At 36.2% G+C, this 20,364-nt stretch overlaps 1 protein-coding gene across 4 annotated transcripts in view; it reads left to right on the top strand.

Annotated features, from left to right (window-relative positions):
- Positions 1 to 958: 958 nt before the first annotated feature.
- The window catches only part of TSPAN12 (tetraspanin 12), a 112,007-nt gene continuing 92,601 nt past the window's right edge, over positions 959 to 20,364 (top strand). Inside the window, exons 1-4 of one of the 4 annotated variants that reach the window (XM_070512414.1) lie at positions 959 to 1,081; positions 17,965 to 18,087; positions 19,799 to 19,887; positions 20,047 to 20,130. The gene's annotated coding sequence lies outside the window, so the exon portion shown is untranslated. The remainder of the gene's footprint in view (positions 1,082 to 17,964; positions 18,088 to 19,798; positions 19,888 to 20,046; positions 20,131 to 20,364) is intronic. The other 3 variants (XM_070512415.1, XM_070512429.1, XM_070512425.1) reach the window with 3 other exon arrangements.

The following is a 20,364-nucleotide window of genomic DNA, read 5'->3' as shown; positions in this document are numbered from 1 at the left end:
ATCGGGCATTGTAGCACGGACAGAGATTTTGCTTGGACTCAACAATAAGAACTTTTCCTCAACAAGATTGAGTTGGTACTGCCACTACTATGTGCCAAATTTGACAGCAGCAGCAACCAGCTTTTAGCCTGTGAAGCCCAGTCAGCTTGTGATAGAGTGAATATGTTGGAAATCTTCCAAATTAGAAGGGGCAATGATTTTTTCCTTAGGGAATAAAGTCAGTTTTGATTCATTTTCCCTGCCACCATACTTCTGTCAATACCACCAACTACAGATTGACTAAATACCTAATTATAGTCATTGCATCTGATTCAATAATTCATTCTAAAGTGAAATAAGTCAAGCAATGAAATAATGTTCATAGGATTCACAAGTCTTACCATACAACAATTGTAAAAGAATCTGTCCCTAAGGATTGGGAGAATGGCCAATTGAAGATTCAGATTTGATATACTGTCTTATAGGATATACTGTGTGCACTAGACCAGGGACCTTCATCTGGTGCTGCTTCTCCAATGCGCAGAATATATGAGTCCTGGAATGCAATTCAAGTGGGAGTGACCCACTTCCCAAATATTTGATTTCCAACCCTCTGGCTCTGCTGGTTTAGATGTAGTAGTTTAAAAGATTTTACATGGTCTCTCTTTAATTCGAGGGTGAACCTGTTTTCACTTATATGAGGGGAAAGTCTAATTGTTGCATTATGTTAGTTTGTTATTATCGATGTCGTTTTTAGAAGTTCAGATTTGGAAAAAGAGTGTGTAATGTTGGGCAGCTAATGCAGTGGACTGTGGTGATGTTTGTCATATTTTTGATCTGTCCTCGAATGCACTCCCCATGTTGGGGGAATTCTTTATCTTACGGGAATAAAAGCCAGAGGGATGATTGCTTTCCCAGATTTCCTTACAACATGTGATCTCAGCTCTGCCAATCAGATGGACTCACAACGGACAGAATCAGGAAACAGAAACTAATGTTGAAGCCGGCACCATGAGGAATCCATTCTGATGGGGGTAGTGGTGTCCACATCCAGTGCCTGCGATGTACAGAGCTGCAGTTTCCACACTTCGCAGTCGTGACTGTATGTTCAATTCAGTGCTGTGATTTTTTTATGTTGTTCTTAGCTGTGAAGCTTCTATGCCTGATTCATGGGTCCTGCCAGAGGGTTGGTGAGCTACCTAAGGTTCCTCTGATAAATTCATTAACTGCCTAAATTTATCAGACCTACTATCTATAGGTTTCAACCAAAAAAATCTTACTGAAAAAATTCTTTCTTTTTCATTTTATTTGATTGTGCCTTTTCAAACTCTTGAGATTAACACGTTTATTTTCATTCATTCTGTGTAGTACTGTCTGTGCATAAGGCTAACATTTCCTTTAAGGATTGCTTTATTTTTTCATTGTCATTACTGTATGTTGCAAATATTATAAGATTTTGGTTTTGATATCCTTTCACTCCCAAAATTGTTTAACTAGAGAGTTTTGAATTTTGAGCTGGTTGTGAGGATGTTATGTGGTGGTTGTTTTCTATTTTTGCTGACTTCTAATTTTACTACCTTTTGATCAGATAATGTGTTCTGTGTTGTTTCTGTATTTTTTATTGAATTTTTGTGGTTTAATGTATGGTAAATTTTTGTAAATGCTTAAAGGAATTTTTGAAAAATTGTTTTTGTTTTGAGAATATTAAATTCAATATCCACCTATAAGTTGTACAATATTGTTGCTTAGGGCCTTCATATGCTTACTTATTCTTCTATCTACTTAATCTAGCATGTGCTCAGCTAGGTATTGTTGTTATTGTTTTTCTATGTGTACTTGTATTTCCTACAGCTTTGCTTTTTAAATTTTGAAGCTGTGATTTGGTGCATAAAGATCCTCGAGAGATATTTATTGTAGACTGCATTCTGTATTATTTTAAAGTATTCATTTTTTTCTTTAATGTCTTTGTCTTTGACTTACTAATTGCCTGATATTCATATTGCATGCCTCACTTCTTTTCCATATCATTAGCATCTGTTTGCTTTTTTACTTGCAGTCTTCCTTGAGTCATGTTATTTTAAATGTCTCGTGCATTTGGTTGGTTATTATTTTACAGCCAATCTAACAGGTTAATGCATTCTATCTCATTTATGATATGACAAATGTGTTGAGATTTAGTTCTAATCACATGATTGTTTCCTATTTTTAGTGTTTCCTACGATTTGCCAAATAAAAAAGATTTAGAGCATAATTTAAAGAAATATAGAATATTGAAAAAATTGTTTCCTCCCCAGTCATTAGTTACAACAATTACTACTTAACTTTGGCTCTCTCTTCTACCTTATGGAGAAACTGACTGTGAGCCTTTCTTAGTGTCAAATTCCAACAGTCATGTATAATCTCTCTGGCTTCCTAGCTCTGGTTTTTGATTTAGCATTTTGGATATTTTTCTGCTGACATATCAAATATAAGACATTATTTTCCCTTATAAGTGCTCCCAACTAACTTTTCTGCTTGGGGGGAATTGTTTTCTTTCTCTCTCCTGTTTGCAATGCTTTCTGCTTCAAAACCGTGTAGTATAATCTAATGGAAAAAGGGTTGGTGGTGACCTACGTGTTGAGTTATTTGTTGAAATGTCTCCTTCCTCTCATTCCCTTAAAGCTCAGACCTTTAAAATCAAGCTTCATTGAATTATTTAAGAAAATCCTTTAATTTCTCTTAAGATCTCACCACTTATACAAACTTACTTCTAATAGAAACTGTCTCTCTTTTCTCCCCCATCTTCCTTTTCCTGTCTACGTTAAAAACGCATACTCATACCCAAGTTGGTTTTTAGAATTAGGCAATCATACACTCTTTTCTCAGTAGTAAGCATAAGTGTTATCCATCTTCATTGGAAGCTCTTAGAGATAGCTATGTCAATAAATGCAATTTGATGATGATAAATGCTGAATAAGTAGTGCTTTTCCATTAAGGTGTTATTCTTAGGAAAAAATTTACTTTAAGCTATGCATATATTTTCAACTGAAGAAATAAATTATGATTGGAAACCTATCTATTTGAAGATCAAGATTATTAATTACTTGGTTCATCAACAGGAAAATGGAATTTCCGTGTATCTTCAAACTTGACTTTTAGCCCAGATTTGGACAAATGCACACCTTGTCTTTAGTTCATTTCATTCACAGCTGAATTAGTCATAATTTCCTTTTTGTCTCCTTACAGTCTACAAAAACATCATCAGCTATTAACCATTTAATTTCCATTTTCTCAAAAATTTGTTTGAATTAATTTATGTTCTCATTACCTATTCCTGTTAGAACAAAGATCTTTAAAAGTGGTTACCCTTAGACAAGTGAAAATTAAAAAGATTAATTTTGACAACATTTTATTTGTGTGTGCAGTAAAAACTACAAGTTTTGAAAGCTCATCTTTGCAATTGTTTTAAATGAGTTAAAATATAATGTAATTTTGAAAGGCTGCTTTTGGATTATTAAAATATTGAAATGTCTCCAAAGACTGATTCTTATTCAAAGTTGTTGATTAGACATAGTTTACTGATTTTAATGGTATGGCAATATTAGAGATAAATTTTGTTCTTAGAAGTTCTCAGAAGAAGGCCTGACATTTGTAAGCACTACAGTAATGTTAGCTATATTTTCCCCCAATACATAGTGTAGTAATTAAATCACAGACGGTGGAGCTGGGCAGACCTAGGGGCCAATCTCAGTTCTCCCTCATGCTGTCAGAGAGGCATTGGCAAGTTATTTGTCTTCTCTCTCTTCCAAGCACCTATCTTCCCTAGCTGTTAACTGAGAGTAAGAGTACATGCTTGGCTACATTAGATGAAGGGCTTAGGGCAATACCTACCAGGTGGGAAGCACTCAATTAATGGTACCAGGAAACTCCAAATATGTCTTAGAAGTCTTTTAAATATTTCTTGACAGAAACCAAACAGCAAATTTTCATGTTAAGGTGAAGAGAGGTAACAGAAAGAAAGAAAGAAAGAAAGAAAGAAAGAAAGAAAGAAAGAAAGAAAGACAATAAAGAAAGTTAGTTTATATTCCACAGTATATTTAGGTGTACAAAGAATATAATTTCCTAAAGTGCCAGTCTGTGGAGGTAGACAAGAATGAAAATCCGTTTGACTTGAATTAATACCACGCTGTGTCACTCGTTCGTTACTCCAAAGCCCAATTGGTCTACATGTCTTCTTCTAGCCACATACTAATTCCATGCTGACCCTCATGCCCAGGACTGAGTTCTTGCAGGTTGGCTCTCCTTCTAAAAGGAGTTTCTTCACAACAAGCCACCACTGAATGTATTATTCTTTATAAAAATGGCTATTCCTTGAGAGTTGTCAGAAATGAGTGTATTTCATGAACTGGTTTATTTGCTATCTCTTAACAGCTAAGTGAGGAGTAGGCTTTCGTAAGGTCAAGTTTGAAGGAGGAAGAAAAGAAAGAGTATCTAAAAACCCAGTTGATTTTCTGAAGGCTGCAATCTATTTAGCAAGTTCAGAAAGTAACAGCCTTTGAAGAATGTTAAATATAATTTTCTTTAAATTTAAAATGCAAAATGAAATTATTGTTTTTGTAAATATTTATATTTTATAAACACAGCAGGAATAAAAATAATTGAACACACTTTTAGAATTATTGTAAATTTTTTAAATTTATAGATCAAGAAATCATAACTTTAAAATAGTTCCTATTTTACAATGGCTAAAAATAACCTTTTGGGAAATAAAAAGCCCAAATTCAAGACTAGAGGTCAGTACAAATAGGAACATGACTCACGGAAATCACATTAAATTTCCATCTGCAAAAGCAAGAGGAATAATTTGGATTTGTATTTATACTAGACACATATTAGAAAAGTTCTTATGGTTACAAGTAATTCAGTGTCATCGATTTCTTCTCTCTCCATAAATGAGGCTACTAACCTCTCATCTGTACTGTCCCTCCTTCTGGTACTTCAGTCAAGGCACAACATTTTGCATAAGACGTATTTAGGCATTTCTTTCTCAGAGTTCTTGAGGCTAATGTACTCTGACCCTGTGCCATGGATCTGGGTCACTGTCATAGTAGCACTTGTGCTTTGAATATTGAATGTTCCAGATTTACTGTTATTGCTCTGCCTACCTCTTTACTGTCTTAATAGTGAATGCAATATGCATTATTTATCTATTGTTTCACAACAAATTAAAGCTTAGTGACTTAAAACACCAATAAACATTTCTTATCTCTCACAGTTTCTATGTCAGGAATTTGGGAGCTGCTTGGCTGGGCAGCAATTCTGGCTCAAGGTCTTTCATGCGATTGCAGTCAAGATGTCTACCAGGGCTACAGTCATCTGAAGGCTTGGCTGGGGCTGGAGGATCTGCTTCCAAGGTGGCTCTTTCACATGGATTTTAAATTGGTGCCAGCTTTTAGCAGCAAGCCTCAGTTTCTCTCCACATAGATCTTTCCAGAGGGCTGCTTGAGTATCCATGCTGCCTAGTGGCTGGCTTCCCTCAGCACAAGCAATCCAAGAGAGCAAGGCGGAAGCCACGGAGCCCTGTATGAACTAACCTCAGTCTTCACAATCCAGCTAGGCTAGAGCCCAAGAAATGCAAGTCCTACTAGAAATACACTTCTCAAGTAAATCACCCAGGAGTTAGTAACAGTTTTGACTCACAGTGAGTCATCAGCTGGTGAACTTAAGAGTATCCTTTTCCCTTTCCAAGCTGAACAGCATTATACATGTCAGTGTAAGCCTGTTCATCGGCAACTAGAGCTTTATACAATTCCCTTCTGTTGGATAAAATACGCATGGAAATAGGAGAAAGAATGTTAACCTCGTTGAAATGTACATTGTCTGGTTAACCATAATGATGGAACTTTTTGTTTTTCCAAGCTGTACTCCTGTGCTTGTTTTTCTTAAAACTATTATTTGTTTGGGTTATAGATCGTCACTCTCTACTCCCCATTTGCTGTAGAGAACAAGCCTTACATGGAAGAGGTTATTTTCTGCTTTTGTCAAGCGGAAGTTTTTTGGTACTCTCTTTGATTCAAATATGAGTCTTCCTTGATAAGAAGCAATTTTACCTAACAGTGGGATGATTAATGGCACATAGCTCTATAAGCCAAGGTACTGATAGAAGAATGTGGTAAAATGATAATTCTATAACTGATTTAACCAAAGAGCATCATGATTAATGACACAGAATTCTATAAACAGAGATATTTATACAAAGAATGTCGTAATTCATACTCTACGTTTAGAACAAAACGCAGTTTTGGGTTTGCTTTATTCTTTAAAACAAGAATTGCAATGAAAGGTAGGTTATGTAAATGAATTATGTTGGATTTAGGTTTCTAGACTTACTGAGCAGATATCAAATTTTAAAACCTGACTAAACAGTAACTGATGGCATAAAATCATTCTAAATGTATATTTTATAATAAGTGTACAATACCTGGTGTAAATTATTTCATCCTTATAATTAATTTTATTTACTATAATTTCAATAAAAATCTATTAATACACATTAAAGTACAGCAAAACAAATTTCTTTAAGAAGCAGTTCCCTGCTTTAAAGTTGGAATCCTTAGAAGATATTATTAAACTATATATCAATGACCCAGTGAAATTCACAAGAGATAGCACTTCCCATTAAAAATTCCTGACACAGCTCATTGGGCAAGCCATATGAGTTTACTTCTGGTAATTTCGAGTAAAGTGTTCTTGAAACTCACAGAATTAAAAATTGAAGATACCAGGGGAGAAAGGAACTGAGGTACTTTCCCCTTTTCTTCCACTAGCTCTAAGCTTTCAATCTGCTTCCTGCTGGTCTTTTACCCATTTGCCTTCTAGAGTTAGGAAGAGATAAACAAGGGTAAGATCATATAAAAAGGGGGACAAGAAGAGGAAGTGATGAAGAAGCAGGCAAGAGGCTCACTTGGAGCAATTAGAACCTGCTTAGAAATTGTGATATGGACTGAATATTTGTATTCCCCCCAAATTCAGGTGTTGAAGTCCTAATCGTCAATGCGATGGTATTTGGACGTGGGGCTTTTAGGAGGTAGTTAGGTTTAGATGAGGTCATGAGCGTGGGGCCCTATGCTGGGATTAATCCCTTATAAGAAGAAGAGGAGAGCCCTTGCTCTCCTCTGTGTGAGAAGGTGGCGGTCTGAATATCAGGAAGAGAGCTCTCACGAGACACCAAATTTGCTGGCACCCGATCTTGGACTTAGCCTCCAAATGTTGTTTATCCACCCAGTCTATGGTACTTTGTTATAGCATCCCAAGCTGACTAATATAGGCAGATACCGCAAGGAAGAATGATCCAGGGAGAGGGAACTGATAGTAAAAAGCCCTGAGGGAGGAGCATGTCTGGTGCACATAAGAACAGCAAGGAACCTGGTATGGATGCAACAGGGTGGAAAAAAGGAGGCTATATCAACCAATGAAATATCCTTAAACTTGATCAATCAAAGTGACATCATTTAGTCTTCTGCTAGCCCAATGGTCTTATTATAAACCCATAACCAAGCAAGTTTGCACGTTCTGCTTCAGAGGCCTGGGGTCCGCCTGTTCAGATCCCAGGTGCGGACATATGCACCGCTTGTCAAGCTATGCTGTGGCAGGCGTCCCAAGTATAAAAGTAGAGGAAGATGCACACAGATGTTAGCTCAGGGCCAGTCTTCCTCAGAAAAAAAAAATGTAGCTCTGTTTTGCATAAAATCTTGTTCATTCTATGACTCAACCTCTCCTCTTTTCTCAGGAAGAAAAAAATCAGTCTCCACAATAGTCCAAACTACCTAGTCACGTGTGTAGTTACAAGCTCAGTGAACTGATAAAATCCTTGTGTTTTACTTTCCTTGAGCAGACATACTGTAGTCCCTTTTAAAATGCACTACCAGTACTCTTTTACATAACTCTCTAAGTTTGCTAACGTATCATAAGTTAGCACTACGTGCCAGAATCGGTTTGCTTTATGGCTTAATGTACCTAAAGAAAATCCCTTAACTTCTTTTTGACTATAAATTGCACACCTAGCGAGTCCAGTTAAGGAGCTAAGGTTTGGTAGGGAGTCACATTGAACTCATATGTTTCTCTCTCATTCTTGTATCCTTGTAATTGACAAAGTCCCGCTGTGAAATCTGAATGTCTTTTTTTTTTATGATTGGCACCTGAGCTAACAACTTGCAATCTTTTTATTTTTTGCTTTTTATCCACAAATCCCCCCAGTCGATAGTTGTGTATTTTTAGTTGTGGGTCCTTCTAGTTGTGGCATGTGGGATGCCGCCTCAACATGGCCTGATGAGCGGTGCCGTGTCCGTGCCCAGGATCTGAACTGGTGAAACCCTGGGCCGCCGAAGCGGAGTGCACAAACTTAGCCACTCAGCCACAGGCCAGGCCTCTGACTCAGTCATCTTATTTTCCATGACAATTTGGTGAAGAATTGGGTGGATCATCAGATCCTGAGAACAGCAGACGGGGCGTGAGGCTGAGGACCAGGTATGAAAGGTAAAACTGTGTCTTACTTTCGTTTCTTCCTCCTAGCTTCTCCTTTACTGTCCAGGATTGTTGAGCCTATTTTCATCTTAGATCTATTTTTTATTCAAAGGCTTTTTTGTTTTAATAAAATATTATAAAGTAATTCTGTGTGTCTAGCCCTTGGGAGACGGGATCATTCCTACTCTGAGGTCTTCCTGACACCAGGCAATTCTGCAATTCTCTCACATCAACTGGATGCTCTACAATTCAGTATTCTTACGCTAACTACCCAAAATTAGTGTCAGACTCCACAGATTGAAGGGCTAAGCGGTTAGTGTAACTGTCTGTAAAGGCGCACATTTTGTGCTTTCCAACATGTCAGATTGTATCTTAGCATGTCTGCTGTATCATAAACTGAAGAAGTCTGGCTGTCACAACCTAAACAGAATGCAAACTGCTACTGACTCAGTGAAATGACCTGATGAAATACTAGTTCCAGTGACAAAACTCCTACCCATATGCATCCATAAGTCAGTGCGTGTAGCATTAAAGTAATTTGATTACACAGTTATATAGCTCAGTACAATGTAGTGGCAGTTAAAAAATATGCATTTCCAGTAATTTTAGATTAATTTTGTTTCTTTTTTTCAGAGTTATTGATCCCACCAAAATTCAAATATGATTGTCAGGAAGTATTCTAGTTGAAGAAAAAAAATTAAACCAAAGCAAAGAAGAATGAAAGAAGTTTAAAAATCTCAAAAAGTCTTTTGTTATCTCATAGTAAAAGTTCTGATGGTCTAAATCATGAAGACAAGGAAAAGAATCAGGATATCCAAGAAAATATGAAACATGCAAATGCAGCAACATTGAAAAAGAAAATAATGAGAATGAGCAAATTTTTAAATAGGAACTTAAAAATTGATTTGAGGAATAAAGAAAAACACAACTTATATGAAGATCAGTGACAACCTGGTTAATGAGAATTGTCAACATAAAGAGCATTTAAGATTAGGAACTGGGGTCAGCCCCATGGCCAAGTGGTTAAGTTCGTGTGCTCCCCTTCAGCGGTGGGGGTTCGCCAGACTGGCTCCTGAGTGGGGACCTACATACTGCTCATCAGGCCGTGCTGTGGCAGCATCCCACATAGAATAACAAGAAGGACCTACAACTAGGATATACAACTGTATACTGGGGCTTTGGGGAGAAAAAAAATAGAGGAAGATTGGCAACAGATGTTCGCTTAGGACCAATCTTCCTCAAAAAAAAAAAAAAGATTAGGAACTAAACAAGAAAACATGACCTTTCTTGAAATCAAATGACTCATTTATGAAATCAGAAGCTTGATAGAAGTTTTCTCAAATTCTATAAAAATCCTAAACATTTACGTGTTATTAGCAATAAAGCTTTGTGAAGCTACAAGATTCCTGTCTATAGAGCTAATAGAAAAAACAAATTCTGATCAACCATTTGAGAAAAAAGTGAATTATCTTTCTATCTTTTCTATAAGAACGATATTACAAAATTATCGTCATATGAAAAGCAAACCAAAAGTGTATATAGCCAAAAATACAGTGAAAAAGGAATAATTCAGAAACGGGTCAGACTAATCAATAAAAAATAGCCCATTTTTCTGGATTTTGTAATATTTGTGATATTTGTTGCTTTTTTAAAAAAGTAAACTTGTGGTTCTTTTTTATTCTGAATGAATATTGACTTTCACATTGAATATTACATTTGTATTATTTTTCTTAAGGGGGGGGGCCTCAAAACTATACATGCTTCAGTGTCCACCACCACGCATCTAAGAGATTTGAATAGATATGGAAATTTGAATACGTGTAAATGATAGCAATTCTGTTTTATAGATGCAGGACTTATTCTCTCAAAAGAGTAAAAAAATGCTCCCTAGCACTATGATTCATAAAAGCATCATTTAAAAATTAAAATTGTGTTCCTAAATCTCAAATTCTCTAATTGTGATTGTTTGAAAAGGTGCCTCCAATCAAACAATTAAAAAGTGCTTGATTTTAAAAAATGAGACAGCTGTTGGAAAAATACAAAGAACTTGAGTTAATATTTTTTTCCTGAATAATTATGTATGTAGTTAAAATATATATGAATTAAACTGCTCTGATCAAGAGCTATATTCTCCAGCATAGTCATAGTCTCAAATTCTAATTTAATTTTCAGTTTGATAAAAACAGGACACAGGCCAAATCATAAATAAGTGGCTTAATTACCATAAGTATTTTTTTTAAAGGTGGCAGTTTGACATTTTGCCTAATAGCGAAAGCCCTGATAGTACAACCATAAAGAGGAGGTTATTCAAACCAATCTTACCCCCCCACCCTGCTCCTCTTTAGTTTGCACAATGTTTTAAACGTACTTAGTGTTACTAAATTGTATAGTTAAAATGGTCAAAATGGTAAATTTTATGTTATGTATATTAACCACAAAAATTTACAAATAGAAGTAAATACTTCATTTTTAAAAGCTTTAGAAGTTTTGCCAACTTTTTCGTTATTTGGAAAAAACATTCATAAGTCAACATCACAGATGTTGCCATGCTCAATGTGCTTTATGACATAAAATCCATCATCTTTTTGGTGGACATAAACCATAATCGCTAGGCATAAGCCATAATGGCTAGGACGGCCAGTCAAGGAAGTTGAATTTGTGGCTGCTTCCTGCTTCCTTCCTACTTGTAGCCTTAGTAAATGGCGGTCTTTGTCTGAACTTGGGCTCTGTAGTCCTGTTCTCCCCCATGCTTTGTCTCCATTACTTCTATGGCACCGGTGTCTGCTTCTATTGCTCTTACTAATTGTAGCCCCTTTGTTGCATTCACATTCCCAAGAAGAGTCATATGATCAGTGTTAGTCCTCATCCAAAACAGTTTCTCCAACTGGCAGAGTTCTTAGAAATTACTGGGCCAGGTCCTCTTTGGGTCAGGCATTGATCTATGCATGATCCAATATGTTTTGGCCAGGTTTCCAGGGGCATGTGACACAAAGCATGGCAATAATTATGCAAAAACTGGTTCAGGCTACTTAATTTAGCATCAAACAACCACTTTTAAGGGGTTAATGTAGTATGGATTGGATACACAGATACATTGCATGCATTGAACCTTTGTATCAGCCAAAGCGGAATTAAGGCTATCACCACATACGTGCCTAGGCAGACTGCATTGTGAAATAATGCACTAACTGAAGTAGTCTCTCAAAATCCACTGGGCTGGAAGGCAGAGTGGTCTACTACATTGGCTTCAGATTAGTAACAAAACTAAAGGTTTAGAGAACAGGGGCAGATTGTGGCCTGTTGCATATTTGTGAGATCTCATCTGTCATAGTTACTGTATCTTATCCTTAATATATTTCATCACCATCAATTGAAGCCAAACTTTATCTAAAATGACCAGATAATATCACCACTACCGAGATCCTGGACCACAGCCAGCCTTCTGGCATTTCAGTGATTCGTGAAGCAACCCAACACCACTGTGAACAGGATGTTGAAGCAGCTGTTGCAGTAAGCTGAAAGGGGGCATTTGCAACCATTGAGCAGAAGAAACACATAGCAAATTGTGCAAACCAAGTTCAAGTAATGCAATAATGTCTTGAACAAAATATAATCTTCTAGAGCTTACTTGTATAAGCTAAGGCAGACTTGGAAATATAGTAGTCATTTCTCAATAAAAAATTCTCCCTTGGTAAAACTTGAGAATTTGTTAATTTATTTATGTATACATTTCTGTCAATTACCTAATTTGACATTCTAGCATATGTGATTTTTCACTCTTGTTGATAATTAAAGAAGAAAAGAACACTTCAAATAGTAGAAAAAGAACACTTTCTTTTGCAGTCAAGACTCAGAAAAGATAAAGAATGTTAAAAGGAAGAAAACTTAGTCCTTAGAAGAGGCATGAGTGATCCAGGTTACATACAAAAAAAGGCTGATGGAGACGAACTGAGGATATGGGGACACGGAAGCAGAGATGAAGGGATTGGCATGCGGATGTCAGCATCTCCAAGCCGTCAAACCAGAAAGGCCTTAAGCATTTAGATAAAGAAACACAAATGTCTTCTCAGTGTGAGATGGCAAATGCATTAAACGATGAATGACACTGGCCTTTCTCTTCTGCCTTGTCTACTAAAATAAATCTGGCTTCGTCTAGTCAGTTTTTACTTCTCTACAAAAAAGGTCCTGTCATGTTCGACTTATCTTTGGGGCTATCATCATGCACTATTAGAAGAAGGAATGTGCACAGAGAGAGAAGAATTTGAGTTCTGGAGTGGTTTGAGGTCTAAACTTTCATGAAGTTTTACAGAAGAATTTTGGAGGGACAGGCACAGAAGTTACTATATGAGAGAGAAGCTGGTGAGAGAGGGAAGGAGAATTTTAAGCATTGCAGTAGATATATGCTTCCTTCATGAACTTTAGGAAATACTTACAAAGAGCTTAAACTATTTTAAAATGATTTTCTTTGATTGCATTCTGACTGCATTGCTGATCTGAGCCTAGACTGTGCACTATGACTCTATAAACAGTACATTAGCTTGTTGATAATCCTCGATTTAATCCAACTGCTGTGCATATATCGTGTTGAAGCTGTAGTGAAGGGAGGGAGCCTTGCTAGTGATTTAGATAGTACATCAAAAACAATATATAAAACAAATTATTGCTTGCTTTCATTAATTGTCATTGATCTCATCCTGAATGATAATAGTTTCTATTCTGCTTTGTGTAGTGAACATAAAAGTATAACAGCTTTGGGGGCCGGCAGAGTGCTAAAGTTTGTGCGCTCCGCTTCGGGGGCCCGGGGTTTTGTGGGTTCGGATCCTGGGCACGGACATGGCACCAATCATCAGTCCATGTTGAGGCAGCATCCCACATGCCACAAGTAGAAGGACCCACAACTAGAATATACAACTGTGTACCGGAGGGGCTTTGGGGAGGAAAAGGAAAAATAAAATCTAAAAGAAAAAAAGAGTATAACAGTTTTAATTGGTTATTTCTGACTTTAGTTACCCTATTTTATTTTTCTCAACTACAAATTCTCCTACACAGAAATTTTCAAAGACATGACCTCTAAGTTAGGGAGGTACAATTATAGTTTGGGAAATATTACTTTTCACAAATTTTATTGTTCACCTCAACCATACAGTTTCATGTCTCCCTCCACACATAGATGTCAGACGCACAGACACATCAACATATAAATAGCCAAACATTATACAGGTATGCTCACCCACCCTAATTCCACCCTCCCTCTCTTCCCCGTCTATCTGTCTCTGTTTTTCTCTGTCTTACACGTGCACTTTATTGGCACAGCTAAAAAGGTGGCAATAAGAAAGATTAATACTCATTTCCCTTGGCCAAAGCCACAGAGTTGATGGCGGTTCTTTAATCCTCACAGTTTTAGCCATTAGGAAAAAATTCTATCGTTTAAAATATAGTTAGTGAAGGCCTAGATATCCTGGCAAAATGCAACTTGAATACTGCTGCAGTCTGAGCTGGGTAAGTTTGATAAGAGACCTACCTATAGCTAAAGAGTCCAGCTTCCAATGGCTATATTTATGACTACTTGGATCTCAAATACATAAAGATGGTCCATGCTATAAAATGCTACAGGGGAAACACAGCACTGACTTAGCATTGGTTGAGCCCTGCTGGAGAACCAACTATTCGGAGGAGTACGTGATCAGGTCCAGCCCAGAGTTATTTGCAAGGTCCATTCTCCAACAGCAACGGCTAGTGTAGAGCAGCCTTCTCATTATCTGGGTAGCATTGTCAAAGAAAAACCAGAGCTGGACAGTAGTTAAAGCAGTAAAAACAGATTTTATTAAAAAAAAAACCAACCTATTGCAATAGGAGAAAGACACCTCAGTATAGAACTGGGCTCAATGCTGAATATAATAAGGAAAATGGGAATTTTTATCCAAGGAGCAGGCTGGGGTTGGTGGATGTAAAATTACTAAGAAAGTATCAGGAGTACTGGAAGATTCTGGTTAAACTGACCTAATAGGATTGTTGGTGAAGGCAGGCCAGGGTGATCAGACATCACTTGGGGGATGGTGGAGGATGAGGAATCTGATTAAATATTGAGGGCGATCACATATCAAGGATGGGGGATTTTGGCTAAAACAACTTAACAGGATTCTTGCTAAAATTAGACAATGCAGAGAGGAACATGGAAGCCCAAAAGTTGAGGCTTAGTTGAGAAAGAGGACAGAAGAGCCTGACTAAAGTTCAGTCGTGGAGAGAAGCTTTGTCAGTATAAACTGGACAAGTCATCTGCATCTACACCCATCTTCTGTGACCGACGTATGTGGTTCAAAAGGGTAAATATCAAGGGCTGCTCCAGAGTTTGCGCTTTCCATTAGTCCCAAACACAAAGTCAACCTCCATCAAGTTTCCTTTGGGCTCTTGATAGCGAATATAGAAGCTTCCCCAAATTCTCTCTCTGATGTATTTTATGAACACAGACTTTGCAATTGGAAATTTCTTCTTCCTTCAATCCTCTTAGGCAATTGAACCTTCATCAAGATGGTGAGACCAATTGATCTGCACGATTAGAAATACTAACTAAACCAATTCCCCCTAATTTTTGCTTTTCCACAAGAGTAGGCTTGTGAACCAAGATGAACTCTTTACTCTCCCTGACGAGAGCCTTTCTTTACACTCAAATTTCTAATCCTCCCTGGAAAGTTCCACAATATCCCCTTTTGGAAAATTTCGCTGAGATATGCTCCATAGTTCAGTTCAATTTTACTCATCACACCCTCAAAAATACAATCTTTTGCCTCAGCCTTAATTGTTATTAAAAAACACTTTCAGGAAGATGATTTTCTACCTTGAGAATTAAGAACTGTTGGAATGGCTTTAGATAGAGTTCTAGTTCTTTTCTTAGCCTTGGGCAGAGGCAGAGAACTGACCGCTGTATTGTGCTCAAGGTCCCACTCCAGACCATCACAGCTTTTGGAACCTTTGGTGAGGGACAGATATAGTGTTACAAACGATCCTCTTCTTCCCTCCTGAGCGTACACAGCTCAAACCCCAGAGGCTTTAGGTTTTCCCGGCAGAACACTTGTTGGGTTGGGGATAACTTTGTCCAGCTGAACTAGAAGCATAATCTCTCATTCTTTGGTCTTTCCTCTAATGAGAATGTGTCTTTCTAGTTTTGTTTCCTAATGCAGCTTCACTTTTCCATCAGACTTCCCATTTTCCCTATTTCCAATGTCCTTGTGTATATGGTATTTCTGGGAAGAAAAGTAAATGCCACCATGACATTTAATTATGACTTTCATACCTCTCTCCAGTAGGGAGCCATGCCACTCAGAAGTCCATAGTGCTTTCTTATACTGAATTTTGTGGGCCCATGTCAGTATTTTCCACCTCTTGCAAGGATCTGAGACCATTACCTTCTACTAAAGTTGAGTGGGGTTTAAGTCAGAGGCCCAGATCTGATAAACGGGCATCATGCCCTCACCTCCCATGTTGAGGTGAAGGCCTTCGGACTTTCAGTGCTGCATTGGGACTTGCAAGCAGTGAGAGACTGAGACATTCCGCAGATTCTACCTACTTAACTGAGACATGAGTCACTCAGGTCCAAATTCAGTCACCACTGAATAAGAGACTAACCCTCTTCTCTGTGATTAGCATGGCGTTAATGAGTCACTTACATATATCCTGTTTCACTACAATGTTAAAGCAGTTCAGAGAACAGAATATCTATATAGTACATTCTCCACTGTCTCCTTAAGAATTAATCCCTAATATTTTATCTACCATGCTCTCTTTTCTCAATTAAAAGATTGTTACTAAACAAAGATCATTAAATGGCTTAAAAAGTCATAAAATGAAAATTAACATTTTTTATTAATTTATTTTTAAAGAAACTGAAAGACTCATGAATAAGCTCAATATATGTAAGAAATTTCATTTTATCACCTATGCTAGATTTTGGTGTAGTCCCTTTGGAATCAATTTGTTAATGGAAAAATAGATTCATAATCATTTATCTTGATCTATATTCATTTGAAATAGATCGTAAAATTTTTGAAAGTCACGAGTGGAAATAAATAATAAATAAATCTATATGCTAGTAATATTTTATTTAACTAAGTTAATTCATTGATACGTTTCTTAAGAACACACTCAGAAAAGAAAAAAGATTAATGCATGCCTAGGTATTCTTTTTAATAATATCACTGTGAGACGTCATGAAAGTATTTTTAAGGATGCTTTGCCAGAAAAGCTTTATGCAGATTAGAATTTGGTATTACCTATCTTTGTGTGGCTTGAGGCCCTGGCTGGCAATGGCTCACACAATCAGTTTAAGGAGAGAAAAGGGTAAAAAATTCCAGAAATCTAATGAATGCCTATTCTTGATGGGCTCATTCCATGTTATCTCTTCTTTCTAAAGTGAGACTTCTATTTTCCTAACAGATTTATGAAACAAGTGCCTTTTTTGTATATATCCTTTGTATCTTATAGCAATTATTTGTATTTTATATTAGTTTCTCTGGAAAGATTCAATTTTCACGTCATTAAAATTGTCATGTATGCTTAGTTTAAATACAATTTTTAATTAATTCCCTTACTTAAACCATGACACAACTTTGCTTGGTCTTTCCAGTTTGAGAAATATTATTTAAGCTAATTATTTAATAAAACTGGAACTTTTTGCTACCTCTGAAAAAAGAATAGATTTATTTCCCATGTGCATCAGATAATGAAATGAACAAATGCTAACAGCTGCCAAGCCATCCACTTTCTGCTATGCCATACAAAACCTACATTTTTTTAAAGAGGCGAACATATGGGCTTTTTATCATGTTTATGTAGACATTTGTGAATTAAATGCCAAAAAAGGTTCTGTGTCAAACTATAGTTATGTTTTTCACCTCAGGGAAATCCATAAAAATTAATACGTCAGGTTTTGGTAGAGTTAGTATTTTCCACTTAACTATGGTATGTTTTGTAGGTACTTGAAAATATTTTTGTTGGTGATGATATTGTTTTTTTATTGAGGTGTAATTTATATACAACGCAAGTCATTCTTCTGTACTTTGAAAAATACACCACAATCAAGATATAGTACAGTTCCATCATTCTCCCAAATTCACTTATGTCCCATTTGTCATTATCATCTCTCCCCATACTCAGTCCCTGGCATACAAAACCCATGACTGATTTGTTTTCTGTCCCTATAGTCTGGGCATTTTCAGAATGGCATACACATAGAATCAGACACTATGTAACTTTTGGAGTCAGACTCTTGTTACTTAGCATAATGCCTTTGAAACTCATCAACTTTTTTGTACGTGTCAGAAGTGTATTCCTTTGAATAGCTGAGTAGTATTCCATTGATAGATGTGCCAATTTGTTGATCCATTTATCAGATGAAGGTCATGTAGCTTGTTTCCAATTTTGGTCAATTACGTAAAACTGCTGTAAACATTTAATTTATTCTTACTGTATTCTTAAATCTCCATTTAGGGCGAAAATGAATTCATAGAAATGGGAATGGTATAACAATTCACTCCTATCAAAGCATTACAACATAGTTCTTTTGAGGATATTTTCCTGACAAAACAATATATTACCTATGATCAAGTATAGGTAAGTATTTTTTGTCTGATATCTTTGTCATCCAGAAATTCTTCGCCGCTCTAGTTTGGGCCCAGAGCATGATCCTACTTCCACTGGGGACATAGTTGTCCTCAGATTACATAACAGGTATATAAACTATTAAAATAATTCCATGTCTGCTCTTTAAAAAACAAGTAAACAATATGATAAGAATCAGAAGAGCTTTAGTTAGGGGAAATTGAATTTAATGACAAAATGATCAGACACACATAAAATAAAAGAAAGATAGTATAAATTTTTCCTAAGAGCAGTTTTGACCAAGACTAATTCAGTCCTATGTGAGGCAATGGAAGAGAGGTTAACCTATACGTGTGTAACACAAATATGGGACTGTGTCTATGCTTTCTAAGCTATGTTGGACTCCACATCATGTAGCATAGTGCTTTGTGCAGAATGGTTTCAATATTTTTTTAAGTCACAATGCACACATACATATACATATGTACAGCAAGCCCCAAGGAAGAAACACCACTGCACCATCTTATAGTTCACTCTACTTCATTTTCCACATTAGTAAGTGGCACTTGTTAGTGACTTTAAATATTTTTCTGTCTTCTTTCTATTTTGATTTTCCATGCTCTAATTCTTCAGACACATAACATGTTCAGGAACAAGTAATTTATTTTATTATCCAACCTTAAAAACCCTTAAAATACCCCCCGATAAGTTGATTATATTTTGGAGAAATTCTTTCAAGTGAAAGTAAAATACAATTAAAAGAATGATGGGAAAGGAATTTAGGGATGCAAGACAGTTACAAAAAATTAGGACACTTTATGATAGTCAGGATCTATAATAAATCTTTCTTTCGAACCTAAAGTTGGTATTTAATTATCTTTAGTTAAAAATTATAGTCTTCCACAAAATTAATATTGAACAAATATTTAAGTAAGTGATGCGAAATGATGAGCTTATGTGATATACTATGAGTTCCAATCTGGCTTTGTTTTAGACAAGTTGGTCATTAAGCAACATAGTTATGAACAAACCAGTTAGAGGTGAATTAGTGGGAGAGACATGGATTCCACGGAGCTGAGACTAATATTGAGAGTATTTGTTGCACAAAATAGTTACTAGGCTGAAATCACCTTGAGGAATTTATTGTATAGAAATAAATAAATAAAGATAATCAGTTTGCAAATATTTACTGAAACATTTTTAATGGTCAAAAACTACAAAATTTTGAATGTTGTTAATAGAAGAATGAGTAAATAAATTTTAATACTCCGACACAATGCAGCTATTCAAAAGCATGAATTCTATTTATATTTATTGACTCAGAAGGATGTATAGGATGTATTTTAAAGGAAAAAAAGCCAGATTGCATATTAATGTTACATAATATTACTCCAATTTTGTAAAATAATAAACAAAATCTGTGCGTGTGTGTATATGAGAGAGAGAAAGAGAAAGGGAAAGAGCAGGGAGAACGTGTGTGTGAGTGTGTGTATGTGCATTGGTTTGTATCACCATGTGGAAAGGCGGGTTTTCTCTGTCACGTGGGCAGAAGGGTATTTAAAACAGGGGGTAGCGTATCTTCCTTGGTCTTTGTAGAACTTGTGCTTGGGTCAGTTGCTATAATTAGCAAGTGTTACTATTGTAATTTATAGACATTTAATGAAATTAAAATTTAAAATTGCTGTCTGAGGAAATATCAGCTGACTTATCACTCCATTTTCAGCTCTTCTCCCTGCAGCAAATTCACAGTTAATCAAGCAAGTTCTTAGTAACTGTCCACCTTTGATAATTTAAGGACTCCCCTACCTTGAGGCATGGTATAAACTAGATGTTCTCTCAAGTTCTTTTTGACGCTGCACGTATACCTATATCTGTATGAACATTTATTCATTTATGTTAAATTATATGTAACTATATAGCATATTTTAGCCCCAAATACTTTTCTCCCAGTAATTATGTTTCTCTCTGTAGAATTCGAAACTGTTTTACAATGGAGTCAAGTGAATGACAGACTTACAAGAAATTTCTTGATTTAGAAAATTCCCATGAATACATGTATGTACAATTTGAGAATCCTTCATTCCTCATCCATATATTGACAAATACTAGAAACGTATATGAGCAAATTGAGTTCAAAATAAACATGATGTGACAAAATAATGAAACTAATTGCCATTTAAAGCAATATTGTTGCTAATCTGGGAAACCACATTTATAACTATTCAGCTTCTCTTTGATCTTATCCCTCTGCTCTCTCAGTTCAACATATGTAACATTTCCTTTCTACCT

Source organism: Equus asinus, chromosome 1, assembly GCF_041296235.1.
Source record: "Equus asinus isolate D_3611 breed Donkey chromosome 1, EquAss-T2T_v2, whole genome shotgun sequence".
NCBI lineage: Eukaryota > Metazoa > Chordata > Mammalia > Perissodactyla > Equidae > Equus > Equus asinus.
The sequence above is the reverse complement of the archived record's forward strand: the minus strand, read 5'-3'. Positions and strand labels throughout refer to the sequence as shown.